This window comes from Zea mays, chromosome 2, assembly GCF_902167145.1.
Source record: "Zea mays cultivar B73 chromosome 2, Zm-B73-REFERENCE-NAM-5.0, whole genome shotgun sequence".
Lineage (NCBI taxonomy): Eukaryota > Viridiplantae > Streptophyta > Magnoliopsida > Poales > Poaceae > Zea > Zea mays.
This window is the reverse complement of record NC_050097.1, coordinates 207,329,174-207,346,505: the sequence shown is the minus strand read 5'-3', so window position 1 is coordinate 207,346,505 and position 17,332 is coordinate 207,329,174.

Genomic DNA, 17,332 nt, shown 5'->3' with positions numbered 1-17,332 from the left:
GAAAGAAGGGTAGGCCAGTCGGAGGAGGAACGTTTGACGGTGACGTGTTCCGGCTCCGGCGTTCTTGCTCTGCTCCGCCTTCTTCTGCCCTGTAGCCCGTGCGTTGCAACGGAACCGAATTATAACACGATAACTTACATATCTCTGTTCTATGTTATAGATATGTGTCCGTGCGTTGCGACGGAAGTAAAAGATTTGTATGAAACATTAATACGGAACGACAAACATCACTATAACATGCAAAATCCGTGTGGAAAACATTATCAATATCACACTAATCAGCTAATCCTTTTTAGCGATATCGATAAGTCTCTGTTGTATTGTCGGGGACCATAATTAGGGGTACCCTCAAGGTTCCTAATTCTCAGCTGGTAACCCCCATCAGCATAAAGCTGCAAAGGCCTGATGGGTGCGATTAAGTCAGGGATCGGTCCATTCAAGAGACTCGATCACGCCTCGCCCGAGCCTAGCCTCGGACAAGGGCAGCCGACCCCGGAGGATCTCCGCCTTGCCCGAGGCCCCCCTCTAGCGGCGAACATATTTCCGGCTCGCCCGAGGCCATGTCTTCGCTAAGAAGCAACCCTGACCAAATCGCCACGCCGACCGACCAAATCGCAGGAGCATTTAATGCAAAGGTGGCCTAACACCTTTATCCTGACGCGCGCCCTTCAGTCGACAGAGCCGAAGTGACCGCCGTCACTTCGCCGCTCCACTGACCGGCCTGACAGAAAAACAGCGCCGCCTGCGCCGCTCCGACTGCGGTGCCACTTGACAGAGTGAGGCTGACAGGCAGTCAGGCCCGGCCGCAGGCGCCATAGGAAGCTCCGCTCCACCCGACCCAGGGATCGGGCTCGGGCTAAGCCCCAGAAGACGGCGAACTCCGCTCCGCCCGACCCAGGGCTCGGACTCGGGCTAAGCCCCGGAAGACGGTGAACTCCGCTCCGCCCGACCCAGGGCTCGGACTCGGGCTAAGCCCCGGAAGACGGCGAACTCCGCTCCGCCCGACCCAGGGCTCGGACTTGGGCTCAGCCCCAGAAGACGACGAACTCCGCTTCGCCCGACCCCAGGGCTCGGACTCAGCCCTAGCTTCAGCCGACGGTCTCCGCCTCGCCTGACCCAGGGGCTCGGACTCGACCACGACCACGGAAGACAGACTCGACCTCGGCCTCGGAGGAGCCTCCACATCACGCAACCTAGGGCGCGGGCCAGCCACGTCAACAGGAGGCGCCATCATTACCCTACCCCGAGCTGACTCAGGCTACGGGGAACAAGACCGGCGTCCCATCTGGCTCGCTCCGCCAGATAGGCAATGATGGCGCCCCGCACGCTCCCTGACGACGGCGGCTCTCGGCCCCCTTACGGAAGCAAGAGGACGTCAGCAAGGACTCAACCGCCCCGATAGCTGTCCTTCCGCCAGGCTCCAGCGCTCCTCCGACGGCCATGACATCACACCAACTGGGTGCCAAAACCTCTCCGGCTGCCACGACGGCGTGTACTTAGGGCACTAGCTCCCCTCCGCTAGACACGTAGCACTCTGCTACACCTCCCATTGTACACCTGGATCCTCTCCTTACGTCTATAAAAGGAAGGACCAGGGCCCTCTTACAGAGGGTTGGCCGCGCAGGGACGAGGACGAGGCAGGCGCTCACGTGAGGCCGCTCGCTCCCTCTCCCGCGTGGACGCTTGTAATCCCCTACTGCAAGCGCACCCGACCTGGGCGGGGGACGGACACGAAGGTCACGGGATTTCCACCTCTATCACGCCCGTCTCCGGCCACCTTTCTCCCCCCTTCGCGCTCGGCCTCGCGCCGACCCATCTGGGCTGGGGCACGCAGCGACATTTCACTCGTCAGCCCAGGGACCCCCCGGTCTCGAAACGCCGACAGTTGTCGCGCCAGGTAGGGGCCTGCTGCGTGTTGACGAACAGCATCCCGTCAAGCTCCAGATGGGCAGTCTCCAGCAACCTCTCCAACCCGGGACGGTGCTCCGTTTCGGGAGTCTTGAGTTCGTGTCCCTCGACGGCAGCTACGACATGATGCTCCTTCCACCGCCGTGCGACAGCGACAATGGCGGCCGACAGCCCGCCCGCCGGCGGCGGAGTCGACGACGTCTTCCTCGCGTGGTGGAAGAACAACGTTCGAGCTCACCCCGTCCTCTCCCCCACCGACGGAGGAGGAGGCGGGGCAACCAAGGCCAAGCAGGAGGCAGCGCCTCGTCGGTTGTCGAGCGAGTCGACAGCGCCGGCGCCCCAACGGGGGGCGCGTCGGGCATCGACCTCGCGTTTGAGACGAAGACGAGCGCCGTCTCCCCGCAACACGCCGATTCCGAGCAAACGGACGACGCCAGCGCGCTCGCGAAAGTCTTGCTGGACGTCACCCTCGTACCTGAGACGACGTTCCGGTTAGTCCCCGACGTAACTTCATCACCGCCCGTCGACCAAGAGGTACCGACCGATTCCCATCTCACGCCTTTCAGATTCAGCCTCGAACCGCCAAACGACCTCGCTTTGGCGGACGCTCTCGTAGAGGCAAGTCCAAACCCTCTGGGGTATCGTGTGCGGTCACCCTGGGACCGACTGACGGACGTCTCGACCTACGGGCCCTCTGGGTCCGAGGAAGACGACGCGCCCGACTTCTGCTGGGATTTCTCTGGACTTGGCAACCCCAGTGCCATGCGGGACTTTATGACCGCATGCGACTACTGCCTTTCCGACTGTTCCAACGGTAGCCGCAGCCTCGGCGACGAGGACTGCGGCCCAAGCCGCGAATGTTTTCACGTCGATCTAGGGGGTCCCTCCGAAGGCAACCATCTCGGCATGCCGGAAGATGGTGATCTCCCTAGGCCGGTGCCTTGCGTTGACATTCCACGGGAGCTAGCTGTGGTCCCCGTTCCGGCGGGGGGTCACGACCCACAGCTCGAGCAAATCCACGGGGTGCAGGCCAGGTTCGACGAGGGGGCAGGAGCACTTGAGCCGATCCGCCGGGACGTCGGGCAGGAATGGGCGGGCCAGCCTCCGGTCGGAGAAATACGTCATCTACCCCAGGGCTTCCAACACCGCATCGCCGATGATGTCAGGGTCAGGCCGCCACCCGCATCCAGTGGGGTTGGCCAGAACCTGGCAGCAGCAGCGATGCTTCTTCGTGCGATGCCAGAGCCATCAACCACCGAGGGCGCGGCGAATCCAGGGAGAGCTCAAGAATCTCCTGGAAGGCGCCGCGGTCCGACGGGCTGAAAGCTCCGCCTCCCGAAAGCAGGGGCACCCCTCGGAACATCATGCCGCGACTTCCCGATTCATGCGGGAAGCCTCGGTCTATACCGGGCGCACACGCAACACAGCGCCTGCGACCCCGGGACGCCTCGGCGACGAGCCCATCACCTTCGACCGAGCCGACCACCCCGACCACGTGCCGAGCCCGGGGAAATACCCGCTCGTCGTCGACCCCGTCATCGGCGACGTCAGGCTCACCAAGGTCCTCATGGACGGAGGCAGCAGCCTCAACATCATCTACGCCGAGACCCTCGGGCTCCTGCGTGTCGATCTATCCTCGGTCTGGGCAAGCGCTGCGCCTTTCCATGGGATCATTCCCGGGAAGCGCGTTCAGCCCCTCGGACAACTCGACCTTCCCGTCTGCTTCGGAACACCCTCCAACTTCCGAAGGGAGACCCTGACGTTCGAGGTGGTCGGGTTCCGAGGAACCTACCACGCGGTACTGGGAAGGCCATGCTACGCGAAGTACATGGCCATCCCCAACTACACCTACCTGAAGCTCAAGATGCCGGGCCCCAACGGGGTCATCACCGTCGGCCCCATGTACAAACACGCGTTCGAATGCGATGTGGAGTGCGTGGAGTACGCCGAGGCCCTCGCCGAGTCCGAGGCCCTCATCGCCGACCTGGAGAGCCTCTCTAAGGAGGTGCCAGACGTGAAGTGTCATGCCGGCAACTTCGAGCCAGCGGAGACGGTTAAGTCCGTCCCCCTCGACCCCAGCAGCGACGCCTCCAAGCAAGTCCGGATCGGCTCCGAGCTCGATCCCAAATAGGAAGCAGTGCTCGTCGACTTTCTCCGCGCGAATGCCGACGTCTTCGCGTGGAGTCCCTCGGACATGCCCGGCATACCGAGGGATGTCGCCGAGCACTCGCTGGACATCCGAGCCGAAGCCCGACCCGTCAAGCAGCCTCTGCGCCGATTCGACGAAGAAAAGCGCAGAGTCATAGGCGAGGAGATCCACAAGCTAATGGAGGCAGGGTTCATCAAAGAGGTATCCCATCCCGAATGGCTTGCCAACCCTGTGCTTGTGAGAAAGAAAGGAGGGAAATGGCGGATGTGTGTAGACTACACTGGTCTAAACAAAGCATGTCCGAAGGTTCCCTACCCTCTGCCTCGCATCGATCAAATCATGGATTCCACTGCTAGGTGCGAAACCCTGTCTTTCCTCGATGCCTACTCAGGGTATCACCAAATCAGGATGAAAGAGTCCGACCAGCTCACGACTTCTTTCATCACACCCTTCGACATGTACTGCTATGTCACCATGCCGTTCGGCTTGAGGAATGCGGGCGCGACGTACCAGCGGTGCATGAACCATGTGTTCGGCGAACACATTGGCCGGACGGTCGAGGCCTACGTCGATGACATCGTAGTCAAGACGAGGAAAGCCTCCGACCTCCTTTCCGACCTTGAAGTGACATTCCGATGTCTCAAGGCGAAAGGTGTGAAGCTCAATCCCGAAAAGTGTGTCTTCGGGGTACCCCGAGGCATGCTCTTAGGGTTCATCGTCTCCGAGCGGGGCATCGAAGCCAACCCGGAGAAGATCGCAGCCATCATCAGCATGGGGCCCATCAAGGACTTGAAAGGCGTGCAGAGGGTCATGGGATGTCTTGCGGCTCTGAGCCGCTTCATCTCATGCCTCGGCGAAAGAGGTCTGCCTCTATACCGCCTCCTAAGGAAGGCCGAGTGCTTCACTTGGACCCCCGAGGCCGAGGAAGCCCTCGGGAACCTGAAGGCGCTTCTCATGAATGCGCCTATCTTGGTGCCCCCAGCTGCCGGAGAAGCCCTCTTGATCTACGTCGCCGCGACCACTCAGGTGGTTAGCGTCGCGATTGTGGTTGAGAGGCAAGACGAGGGGCATGCATTGCCCGTTCAGAGGCCAGTCTACTTCATCAGCGAGGTACTGTCCGAAACCAAGATCCGCTACCCACAAGTTCAGAAGCTGCTGTACATGGTGATCCTGACGCGGCGGAAGCTGCGACACTACTTCGAGTCTCATCCGGTAACTGTGGTGTCATCCTTCCCCCTGGGGGAGATCATCCAGTGCCGAGAGGCCTCGGGTAGAATCGCAAAGTGGGTGGTGGAAATCATGGGCGAAGCAATCTCGTTCGCCCCTCGGAAGGCCATCAAGTCCCAGGTCTTGGCGGACTTCGTGGCTGAATGGGTCAACACCCAGCTACCAACAGCTCCGATCCAACCAGAGCTCTGGACCATGTTCTTCGACGGGTCGCTGATGAAGACAGGAGCCGGCGCAGACCTACTCTTCATCTCGCCCCTCGGGAAGCACCTACGCTACGTGCTACGCCTCCATTTCCCGGCGTCCAACAATGTGGCTGAGTATGAGGCTCTGGTCAACGGGTTGCAGATCGCCATCGAGCTAGGGGTCCGACGCCTCGACGCTCGCGGTGACTCGCAGCTCGTCATCGACCAAGTCATGAAGAACTCCCACTGCCGCGACCCGAAGATGGAGGCCTACTGCGATGAGGTTCGGCGCCTGGAAGACAAGTTCTACGAGCTCGAGCTCAACCACATCGCCCGGCGCTACAACGAGACTGCGGACGAGCTGGCTAAAATAGCCTCGGGGCGGACAATGGTTCCCCTGGACGTCTTCTCCCGAGATCTGCATCAACCCTCCGTCAAGATCGACGACACGCCCGAGCCTGAGGCCCCCTCGGCCCATCCCGAGGTACCCTCGGCACAGTCTGAGGCACCCTCGGCTTGGCCCGGGGTACCCTCAGCACGGTCTGAGGCACCCTCGGTTCAGCCCGAGGTACCCTCGGCCCCCGAGGGCGAGACGCTGCACGTCGGGGGGGGGGGGGAGCGAAGCGGGGTCACGCTTGATCAAAACTGGCAGACCCCATACCTGCAATATCTCCACCGGGGAGAGCTACCCCCCGACCGAGCCGAAGCTCGATGGTTGGCGCGGCGCGCCAAGTCGTTCGTCTTGCTGGGAGATGAGAAGGAGCTCTACCACCGCAGCCCCTCAGGCATCCTCCAGCGATGCATCTCCATCGCTGAAGGTCAGGAGCTCCTGCGAGAGATACACTCGGGGGCTTGCGGCCATCACGCAGCGTCTCGAGCCCTTGTCGGGAATGCTTTCCGACAAGGCTTCTACTGGCCGACGGCGGTGGCCGACGCTGCTAGAATTGTCCGCACCTGCGAAGGGTGTCAGTTCTACGCAAGGCAGACCCACCTGCCCGCTCAGGCTCTACAGACGATACCCATCACATGGCCTTTTGCTGTGTGGGGTCTGGACCTCGTCGGCCCCTTGCAGAAGGCACCCGGGGGCTACACGCACCTGTTGGTCGCCATCGACAAATTCTCCAAGTGGATCGAGGTCCGACCCCTAAACAGCATCAGGTTCGAGCAAGCGGTGGCGTTCTTCACCAACATCATCCATCGTTTCGGGGTCCCGAACTCCATCATCACCGACAACGGCACCCAGTTCACCGGCAGAAAGTTCCTGGACTTCTGCAAGGATCACCACATCCGGGTGGACTGGGCCACCGTGGCTCACCCCATGTCGAATGGGCAAGTAGAGTGTACCAACGGCATGATTCTACAAGGACTCAAGCCTCGGATCTACAACGACCTCAACAAGTTCGGCAAGCGATGGATGAAGGAACTCCCCTCGGTAGTCTGGAGCCTGAGGACAACGCCGAGCCGGGCCACGAGCTTCACGTCGTTCTTTCTAGTCTATGGGGCCGAGGCCATCTTGCCCACAGACTTAGAATATGGTTCCCCGAGGACGAGGGCCTATGCTGACCAAAGCAACCAAGTTAATCGAGAAGACTCGCTGGACCAGCTGGAAGAGGCTCGGGACAAGGCCTTGCTGCACTCGGCGCGGTACCAGCAGTCCCTGTGACGCTACCACGCCCGAGGGGTCCGGTCCCGAGACCTCCAGGTGGGCGACCTGGTGCTTCGGCTGCGACAAGACGCCCGAGGGCGGCACAAGCTCACGCCCCCTGGGAGGGGCCGTTCGTCATCGCCAAAGTTCTGAAGCCCGGAACGTACAAGCTGGCCAACAGTCAAGGCGAGGTCTACAGCAACGCTTGGAACATCCAACAGCTACGTCGCTTCTACCCTTAAGATGCTTTCAAGTCGTTCATATACCTCGCTCCCACGCAAAGTTTAGTCATCAAGGAAGGGTCGGCCTCGCCTCAGCAAAGCCCGACCCTCCCTCGGGGGCTAAAAGGGGGGAACCCCCTCTGCATCGAATTTTTTCCTCGAAAAAAGATCCTTTCTGCTAGAATGTCTTTCGTGCTTTTCGACTACTTCGAAAGTGGATCCTGAAAACGACGGAGTACACGTAAGCAGCCAAGGCTGACCGAGCCGAGGGACTCCTACGCCTCCGGGATACGGATACCTCACTCATCACCTTCTGCGATAAGTAACTCACGTTCGGATAAGTGATTCTGCGGACCGAACAAGTCTTCACGTTCGGAAGCTCTTCTGCCGGAGCGATTCTTCGAGCCCTCTCGACTGCGTCGGTGACAGAACCCCATGGACGGGTAAGAGTGCGCGTAAGCGGCAAGGCTGACCGAGCCGAGGGACTCCTACGCCTCCGGGATACGGATACCTCACTCATCACCTTCCGTGAGAAGCAACTCTCGCTCGCACAAACAATTCTGTTACCGACAAAAAAGTCCAGATACTCGAAACAAGAGGAAAAGAGACGCAGCTTTACAACACGGCGAGGGTGTGTTTTGGCCTCGGCGACCGCAGAAAACACACGCTACAAGATAATCCGATCCTGCAGGCTCGGATCCAGACAGTTGAGGGAGCCGCAGCACCCTCGGCGTCGACAATACCTTTGGCGAGGTCCCACCTAGCCTCGGACGGCGACGCGGTCCGAGGATCTCCACTCCGAAGGACGGCGTCATCACCACACCCGGGCCATCACCACCAGGGTCTTCTCCGAGAATCCGGCTCGGGCAGGCGCCTCGGCTGGTCGCCCCGAGGCCTCGGCCAGCTGTCCCCCGAAGACATCAGCCCGACCCGAGACCTCGGAAGATCAACTCCGGCGTCGGTCCCACTAGCGGACGACCCGGCCAGGCTCCAGCCAACCAAGTCTTCCTTTCGAGCCAACTCTTCCTCTGTCCATGCTGACACCGCTACCCCTGGCCTCGGCTCATCGAAGAGCGGCCGAGGGGTTCCTTTAACTAAGCAAGGGAAGCCTCGGACAACAAGGCCGACTGAGCCGAGGGACTCCTACGCCTCCGGGATACGGATACCTCACTCGTCACCTTTACACGGGGTGACTCACGCTTGGTGAAGCGGTTCGGACAACCAACAGGCGAGTCTTAGTGCTCGAAAATAAGGAAAAAACACGGCTCCGTGCCGAAATTACATACATGTTCAGGCCTCGATAGCCACAATGAACAAAAACACTGGCATTCAAAGTGCCATTACAAACAGAACCCCGGTTCCACCTCCGCAGGTACGAACAACCACACTCGATGGGGGGGGGGCTGCGGAGCAACGGAAGACCGATGAACGGCGCACCGTCGCCCGCTCCGGCAGCGGCGGCGACGATGACTTCTGCTCCGGGGGGCCGAACAGCGGCAGCGATGACCTCAGGGCGGATGCTGCTGCCAGGAGACCCCCGCCCATGCCCAAACTCGTGAGGCAAGGACGGGCAGAAGGCCGTAGAGTTGGAGGTCGGTCCGTGGGCGGCCCTAGCTATCTCGTCAGCGGAAGAACCTCTTCCAGCTGCCGTGGCGGAAGCCGGCGCCGAGAGCGGCTCCGAAGCCACTCGGGTCCGAGAGCCAGGCACGCGGCAGCTGCCAGCGCCACGGACGACAACCGCCCTTCCCCCCGATCACTGAGGGAAGGAGCGGGCCACCGCCCACGCAGGGGCCGACCCCAACTCGGCACACTCCCCTCCCCAGCCCTGGTGATGAAAATCCTTGAGGCTGAGGGAGGGGCAGAGGCCGCGGCCCGGTTTGCTTTCCCCCGCCATCGAACTGGAGGTCACCATCTTGGGTGACTGCCGGCGGAGGGGTGCATCCGGGCTGCATGATGAAAATCCTTGAAGCCGAACGATGGCTGAAAGGTACCAACTCCCACGAAGTTACGTTCCCCCAACGACAAGGCGGAAAGATTGCGGGTATCCCCCATCCGGGGGCTTGGAAGGTGGAAAGGCACGATGCATAAGGGAGCGCTAAGACATGGTCGCCTTTCAAGGGGGTCACCCTCCTTTTAAAGGCGACTCTCCCTACTTGCGTCCCCAACCGTCGGGGGCTGAGTCTTCTCCGACACACTCCAAGGTCCCCCCCTACGGCGCGGGGGCTGGGTCCCACACGTCATGCAAGCCGGCCCAGAGCAGAAGAAGCCAAACCGCCGCGCGCGGTGCGTGCAACCGCTCAGCGGATCACAAGCGGCTCTCCACTTTTGCCTAGACCAGCGGGCGAAAGGGCGGGCAGCCCTGCAGGCGGCATGCAACCACGCCAAGTGGGCGCACTTCTCCGACTTCCAGCACGCCCAGCATGGAGGCCCGGGCCCACGCGTCATGCAACCGGCGCGCCGGATGCTTCGTGCAAGCAACTGCACCGCCACTTGCGCCACTACCGCGCCTCCTCGACTGCGGAACCGATACCGCGACTCGAGGCGACCCAGCGCACGACCCAGCAGCGCCAGCCTAGCGCGATGGTCAATGCGGCCAAAAATGGGCCGGCAGTAATGGCGGTGGCAGGCGGGCAAGAGCAGCGGTCACGTCGTCAGCCAAGCTTACGTCCCATCCGGGGACAGCGAGAGAACCCTCTCTCACGGCGTGAAGACGACGCGCCCGTGTTCCATTCCTCGAACAGCCCGTGCACGCGCAACGGCCGCCCCGCGAACCACTCGCCCCGTCGCATTAACTCCGCAGCGGGACAGGCGGCGCCTCTGGCAGGAGAAGCGAGCGACGCTACGCCTTCGCCATAATGACCGCATCAAAAAAGGTACGCTGCATCGTTCGATTTCGTATCCTTTTCCTTTTTCCTCTTTCTCTCTCTTACAACAGGGACCGGGAAAGAAGGATACCCCGAAAAGGATCCTTCCCCATGAAGGAACCAGGCTCCGAGCCTCCCTACTGATCAGAGGTTCGAAGGCTGGCCCCTCGGAAGGGTTCAGCAGCCGCCTCAGAGCACGTGGGCTCCACACCCACTACTGGTTAGAGGTTCAAAGGCCAGCCCCTCAGAGGGGTTCAACGGCCGCCTCAGGCTACTCGGGCTCTGCGCCCACTACTGATCAGGGGTTCGAAGGCTGGCCCCCGAAGGGTTCACAGCCGCCTTAGACACAGAGCGAGGGATGACCATGGGTACGTTCGATACATAACCAAGGCTCGGGCTACGCTCTCGAGGTACCCTAGGACATTTCCGAGACCAGCGGGAACGATCTTGTAACGGAATCCCATCAGAGGGAGGCATCGAGCCCTCGGACCCCGTCGACAGGGGACTAGGTCCGGCAGATCACCCGCAGGTATTTTTGGGCGCGCCTCTGGGCCTCTAGCCGACCCCTAGCGAATGGGGCACGGACGTCCGCTCGAATTACCCGCTTGCAGCTCACCGGAGACACCATGTTCGGCGCCCACCGAGGGCAACATGGCGCTTCCCCCCCTCCTCCTTGCGGAAAGGCGACGCAGGGGCGTATGTAAAAAAGTCGAGTCTGCCCCTGATCGCCCTCTTGCCCTGTGCAGAGGCTCGAGGGCTGCTCTCGCAAACCCGGCTCTGGCCAAACCGTTGACAGCGTCAACATATCAGCCCGAGAACTTGGGACCCGACCGTACACCCGGGCTACGGCCAGCTCGCATGAGGGAACGACCAGACCAACCAAAGCATTACGTGAGGCATTAAGACCTCGGAGGAGTCAAACCACTCCTCCGAGGCCTCGGGGGCTACACCCGGTGGGTGCATCGCGCGCACCCACCGGAACAAAACGCAACCGAGAAAGGCTGGTCCCCTTGCAAAAAAGTGCGACGAAAGCCTCCAAGCGAGTGCTAACACTCCCTTCGAGGCTCGGGGGCTACTGTCGGGGACCATAATTAGGGGTACCCTCAAGGCTCCTAATTCTCAGCTGGTAACCCCCATCAGCATAAAGCTGCAAAGGCCTGATGGGTGCGATTAAGTCACGGATCGGTCCATTCAAGGGACTCGATCACGCCTCGCCCGAGCCTAGCCTCGGACAAGGGCAGCCGACCCCGGAGGATCTCCACCTTGCCCGAGGCCCCCCTCTAGCGGCGAACATATTTCCGGCTCGCCCGAGGCCATGTCTTCGCCAAGAAGCAACCCTGACCAAATCGCCACGCCGACCGACCAAATCGCATGAGCATTTAATGCAAAGGTGGCCTGACACCTTTATCCTGACGCGCGCCCTTCAGTCGACAGAGCCGAAGTGACCGCCGTCACTTCGCCGCTCCACTGACCGGCCTGACAGAAAGACAGCGCCGCCTGCGCCGCTCCGACTGCGGTGCCACTTGACAGAGTGAGGCTGACAGGCAGTCAGGCCCGGCCGCAGGCGCCAAAAGAAGCTCCGCTCCGCCCGACCTAGGGCTCGGACTCGGGCTAAGCCCCGGAAGACGGCGAACTCCGCTCCGCCCGACCCAGGGCTCGGACTCGGGCTAAGCCCCGGAAGACGGCGAACTCCGCTCCGCCCGACCAAGGGCTCGGACTCGGGCTAAGCCCCGGAAGACGGCGAACTCCGCTCCGCCCGACCCAGGGCTCGGACTCGGGCTAAGCCCCGGAAGACGGCGAACTCCGCTCCGCCCGACCCAGGGCTCGGACTTGGGCTCAGCCCCAGAAGACGACGAACTCCGCTTCGCCCGACCCCAGGGCTCGGACTCAGCCCTGGCTTCAGCTGACGGTCTCCGCCTCGCCCGACCCAGGGGCTCGGACTCGACCACGGCCACGGAAGACAGACTCGACCTCGACCTCGGAGGAGCCTCCACATCACGCAACCTAGGGCGCGGGCTAGCCACGTCAACAGGAGGCGCCATCATTACCCTACCCCGAGCTGACTCAGGCTATGGGGAACAAGACCGGCGTCCCATCTGGCTCGCTCCGCCAGATAGGCAATGATGGCGCCCCGCACGCTCCCTGACGACGACGGCTCTCGGCCCCCTTACGGAAGCAAGAGGACGTTAGCAAGGACTCAACCGCCCCGATAGCTGTCCTTCCGCCAGGCTCCAGCGCTCCTCCGACGGCCACGACATCACACCAACTGGGTGCCAAAACCTCTTCGGCTGCCATGACGGCGTGTACTTAGGGCACTAGCTCCCCTCCGCTAGACACGTAGCACTCTGCTACACCTCCCATTGTACACCTGGATCCTCTCCTTACGTCTATAAAAGGAAGGACCAGGGCCCTCTTACAGAGGGTTGGCTGCGCGGGGACGAGGACGAGGCAGGCGCTCGCGTGAGGCCGCTCGCTCCCTCTCCCGCGTGGACGCTTGTAATCCCCTACTACAAGCGCACCCGACCTGGGCGCGGGACGAACACGAAGGCCGTGGGATTTCCACCTCTCTCACGCCCGTCTCCGGCCACCTTTCTCCCCCCTTCGCGCTCGGCCTCGCGCCGACCCATCTGGGCTGGGGCACGCAGCGATATTTCACTCGTCGGCCCAGGGACCCCCCGGTCTCGAAACGCCGACATGTATGTTTGCAGGGATGACATATCGGCACGAATTATCCTCATAACTTAACAGATCAATCACAAAGTTCCTTCGAACAATCTTTGCATCCTACAGACAAAGACATAAGAGAACAAAACATATTATATTGTAAAAAGAGATAACTGGAATATATGTTTTCAACATAGAACGAACATACTACACTTACCCCAACAAATTTCATTCGTCTGTCATTCCCCCACATGGCCATAGCTTGTAGAACGAGGTAGCTAGTATTAAACCTATAATATATATAATGTTTAGGCAACTATGTTTTATACAATGATTATCATAGAAAAAATTTAAACTGCTGAGAAGGTGGTACGAAGAAAATACCCTCTTAAGTCAATTGGAACACCAGTCTGAATTGTATGTTCCCACTTAAAGATATCCTCCGCCCATCCAGAACGTTTTTTGTTGTAAGCAATCTTATATTTCTTTGAGGCCATGATAATCGCTTCCGCAAACCTCTTGTATGGCATGTGTTTACACCAATCTTGAGTCGGTGTAAAGTCGATAAAAGTCACATGCTTTTTAACATGATCTATTATGAAAAGGGCGTGACATCCGTTGAATTTCCATGGCATAAGAACCTGCAAAATATCAGTCATTAGGATTGCAAAGAAGTGTCCTTTATAAATACATTCTAAATGAACACATACTTACATATCTACAACCCGTGATATAATAATTCATTGATGGCCAACAATCGAGTGTTTTGGCTAACTCTTCTGCTGTAGGATCCTGATGGTACTTTGGAAGTTTACCAAAACCAACCATTCTCTGGAGAGTATATGTCACACCCGGTTTTAGAAGGCAAACCGAATGCGAACCATGTACGTGCCAGGATCAGTTATTCACGTACACAACAGTTACATAACATGGACATCATCACACAGTGCTCAAAATAGTATTAAAAGGGGAAATAATAGTCGATTACATCATACATCTGAGACATCCATATAGTTCTTACAATAAATCAAAGTGAGGAAAAGAAACGTAGATAACCGCGGCCTTCATAGGCAGCCGACTGGGGGTTGCCGCTAACCCACGCCTAGAACTCGTCGTAGTCTTAGAACTCCTGGAAGTCTTCTTCCACAGCTTCATCTTCGCCTGAGCAGTGGTTGCAATGCTGACAACCTGGGGATGGGGGGGGGGGGTTTGGTGTGTAGAGCAAGGGTGAGTACACATCAACATACTCAGCAAGTATCCTGTTTGGCTGTAGTGGACTAGCTTTATGTGGGGATAAGTCAAGCAGTTGCTTTTAGTTGGTCAGATTATTATTTACTAATAGAAAGCCAGGTTTTAGCATTAACCCAAATTATTAGCCCGATGTACCCTTTCCAAACAGAAAGAATACCACTTACCAGCACCATAGTCATAATCAAAACCATCGATCTCATAGCCACCTGTACCAAAGTGTCTCTGATCAAGTACCACTAATCACTGGAGCTCCCTTGGCCGCTCATAACCGCGAGCACGGTTGATATATCAGTTTTCAAACATTCTGCAGAGGTTGTGCACTTTACCCACAAGCCGTGATTCCCTTTCTGCCCGGAGAGAGCTACTCCCCATTGACCACTACCTAGGTGGCCTAGCAGGGCATCACTACGTAGCCTTTACAAAGATTCCCCGGGGCTGTAGCCACCCGTTAGGTTTCCTAAATGCACCGCACTCCTCCCCAAGGGGCGAACCCAAACTTGGCAGAGCGAGCCGCATACACCGAGCCCCATTGACGGCACGACGGCTAAGTGATCTACACCCCGGATCCTCTAATTATTCAGCTAAGGGCACCCCATTCCACCCTCATGGTTGCACTGTTTTCCCGGGCGGTCATCCATAGAACAGGTCCTTACGGAGAGGCACTCGAGAAACCGCTCGAGCCCCCTTGATGACCACAAGTACAACATCATAATAAGAGATGGGAAAACAGCGTATCATAGATAATCTCATCATGTTCATTGATTAGAGTTAAGCAATAGCATAAAGCTAAACAATAATAATCCAACCCAGATAGGTAGACAAGGACATGGGTAACAAAAGCTAGTCAATCCTTAGGCATAAATGTGTAGAGCGGGAGGTGAATTAAATAATGAATAGGACAGAGATAGGTCAAGGGACACTTGCCTCCACCAACCGACTGCTGCTCAGGGGCTTCTCCTGCGAGTTCCTCGGACTCTTCGACCGGATCGTTCTCTATGCGATTGCAATCATACATACATTCATCCATTCAAATTGGGAAACAAACAGTACATCATACAAGGGAACAAATAAAGTAAATATGCATCAAGTATGACATTCGATATCGCATTCATTATGGTTAGAAAGAAACGGGAAAGGGTCTCGCGGGGGGGGGGGGGGTTAAAGCTTATGCACTAATGATTAGTTACAATTGGTTCTAACAAAAGAATTTAGTTATATGCACTAATGGAAACCTAGTCATTTTTAGTTGATCAACATTGAACTGGATAAACAATTGATTATATGAATCAACTAGCGTAACGGAATTCTAAATTAAGTTTCCTATTTCAATAACATGAACAATGATTAACCTACCTAAAATAAAATATAACAGTAATGAAAGAAAATAATAATAAAATAATAATAAAAAAGGGGGGCGGTTGAACCGGCCAGGGGGCGGTTGAACCGGCCAGGGGGCGGTTGAACCGGCCAGGGGGCGGTTGAACCGGCCTGGGGCAGGGGCGGCTGGGCAGGGCGCGGGCGCGGGGCGGCCGAGCTGGGGCGGCTGGGCCGTGGGCAGGGGCGGGGCAGGGCGCGCAGGGGCGGCGGCGGCCGAGCTGGGCGGCGGTTGGGCCGGGGAGGGGGAGAGGAGGGGAGAGGGAAGGGAGGAGAGGGGGAGGGGGACCTCACCGGGGACGGGGACGGGCGGCCGAACCGGCGACGAGCAGGGGCGGCGGCTAGGGCAGGGGGCGGCGGCTAGAGAGAAAATGGGAGAAAGGGAGGGAGAGAGAGGGATTTGGGGGGGAAGGGAGGGGCGGCTGGGCCAGCTGGGCCCAAAGGGGCGCGCAGGGGGGGGGGTTGGGCCGGCTGGGGCGGCCCACAGCGCGGGAGAGAGAAAAAGGAGGAGAAAGAGAAAGAAAAAGAAAAAGAAAGAAAAGGTTTTTCTCCTTTTCGAAATCCGATCTTCTTAGATGAATGCACTTACATCTCTAAGCAATCAAAGAATGCATAGTTCGGCATGGTGCATCAAACAACATAAAGTAATTTAGGGTTTTTCTTTACACGGGAATTCCAAACCAAACCCCACTAACTTTGGAAAAGATCAAGGTTTAGCGAGGGAACGAGAAAAGAAAAGGGTAACACCTGAATTTGGTGAGAGAAAAGAAGAAAAAAATTCTACCCCCAAATTTAGGGCGTTACAAACCTATCCCCCTTAAAAGAATCTCGCCCTCGAGATTCAGGGTTGGCTAGCAAAGAGCTCAGGGTACTTAGCCATCAGATCATCTTCACGCTCCCAGGTTGCTTCTTCCTCAAAGTGATGATTCCATTTGACCTTGCACATTCTGATGGTCTTCCTTCGGGTGACTCTGTCTGCAACCTCAAGGATCTGCACTGGCTTCTCAACGTAGGTCAAGTCCTCCTGGACTTCAAGACCTTCCACTGGCAACTGCTCTTCTGGCACACGCAAGCACTTCTTCAACTGAGACACATGAAATTTCTCATGCACAGCAGACAAATTCTCCGGCAAACTGAGCTGATAGGCCACTTCTCCACGTCTTGCAAGAATCTGATACGGACCAATGTAGCGGGGTGCTAGCTTGCCTTTGACTCCGAACCTCTTGACTCCTCTGATCGGTGACACTTTCAGATAGACAAAGTCTCCAACCTCGAAACTCAGCTCTCTTCTTCTTGTGTCTGCGTAGCTTCGCTGTCTTGATTGCGCTATCTTCAGATTCTCTCGGACCATCTTGATGTTCTCTTCGGCTTCAAGCAAAATGTCTGGCCCAAACACTTGCTTTTCTCCAGGCTGATCCCATTGCAACGGAGTTCTGCAACTCCTTCCATAGAGCGCCTGAAATGGTGACATCTTCAAACTGGCCTGGTAACTGTTGTTATAGGAAAACTCTGCATAAGGCAATCGCTTGTCCCATCCGGACTGATCTTGCAACGCACAGGCTCTCAACATGTCTTCAAGAATTTGGTTGGTCCTTTCGGTCTGGCCATCTGTCTGCGGATGATAAGCTGAACTGAAATTCAGATGCGTGCCCAAAGCTTCATGCAACTGCTGCCAGAAATGAGAGGTGAACTGCGTTCCTCTGTCTGACACTATCTTCTTTGGCACACCATGAAGACAAACGATCCGAGACATATACAATTCTGCCAATACTGCACCGTTGTAGTTGGTCTTGACAGGTATGAAGTGGACTGACTTGGTCAAGCGGTCCACCACTACCCAAATA